Source organism: Theobroma umbraticum, unplaced genomic scaffold (genome assembly GCF_002168275.2).
Source record: "Theobroma umbraticum cultivar Fairchild unplaced genomic scaffold, ASM216827v3 scaffold_12.0, whole genome shotgun sequence".
Classification (NCBI taxonomy): Eukaryota; Viridiplantae; Streptophyta; class Magnoliopsida; order Malvales; family Malvaceae; genus Theobroma; species Theobroma umbraticum.
In genome coordinates this window covers 2,242,953-2,244,037 of record NW_018397272.1, presented here as the reverse complement: position 1 = coordinate 2,244,037, position 1,085 = coordinate 2,242,953, and the positions used below count along the sequence as shown (strand labels likewise).

At 30.3% G+C, this 1,085-nt stretch overlaps 1 pseudogene; it reads right to left on the bottom strand.

Moving 5' to 3' along the window:
* Window positions 1–431: 431 nt before the first annotated feature.
* On the bottom strand, window positions 432–676 carry LOC149526478 (protein transport protein Sec61 subunit beta pseudogene; annotated as a pseudogene).
* Window positions 677–1,085: the final 409 nt, after the last annotated feature.

The following is a 1,085-nucleotide window of genomic DNA, read 5'->3' as shown; positions in this document are numbered from 1 at the left end:
TAGATGATATGGAATATGGGAATTGGACCAATATTGCATTAATTTAAATGTTGGAAGTGTCTGAATTGTATGTATATCACTTCTTCGAAATCCTATCTCATCCTAGGTTCTGATTGCATCTTTATGTGATATACTTGTCAAGATAAATAATATTATCTGAAAATTGATGGTAATAAACTTTCCACATCTTTGTAATTGCATTCGTCATGTTTTAACTGCCAAATGAGCTATAGCAAATTGATAAAATATGAATATGAATTGCAGTATCTCCCTTAAATAAACTAAGAATGACAACTTAACCTATTTTAAGCATTGAAAATATACTGTATCATGACAAAAGGCTTATTTTTCATATTAAAAATAACCTTTTGATTGTAACTCAAAATCCCAAATTAACCTTGTTGGATTTAGTTTTATTGTTTGGCACACTTTCAAGCCTTTTTACGAACAAAATACAGCTTACCCAACACATGAAGAATAGCAACAAAAGCTATGAAACTGATACTCATGAGGAGCACAACTTTTGGAAAGATTTTAAGCCATGGATCATCATTTGTGTAAAATTGGAGCATGGTCCCAATTGCCCTTTCAAGGTTACACCATTTGTCGTTCTCCTTTTATGGGGGCTTGCAGCAGCTGTTGCACTTCCTCTTGGGGGAGTTGTTCCACTAGCCATTTTTGTAGCAAACAACACTTGTGATTACCTTGATAAGATATTCCTTTCATTCTTGTTTACGACATCTGGTTCTTTCGGGGTTATAGTTGATGGTTGTTTAGCAATTCCATCTCTACTACATAACTAGACATAAGAGTTTCTTCTCATCCAACTCCTCATGAAAAACATGACTAAAAAAAAAATTTTATTCTTAAAATATACAAGAAGTTAATGACTAATAGATTGAATCATGGAATTCTTTTCTTTGAGATTTTATTTGATCTGTTAGAATTTTGTATATCTTGTTTGGATATATATTGGATATATACAAGTGATTAAACATGGATTCTATTTATAGATAATATCTAATCTTATTTTTGTTATAATATTCTAACGAATCTTTATTTTGTTTTATCTTTTTTTATCATAT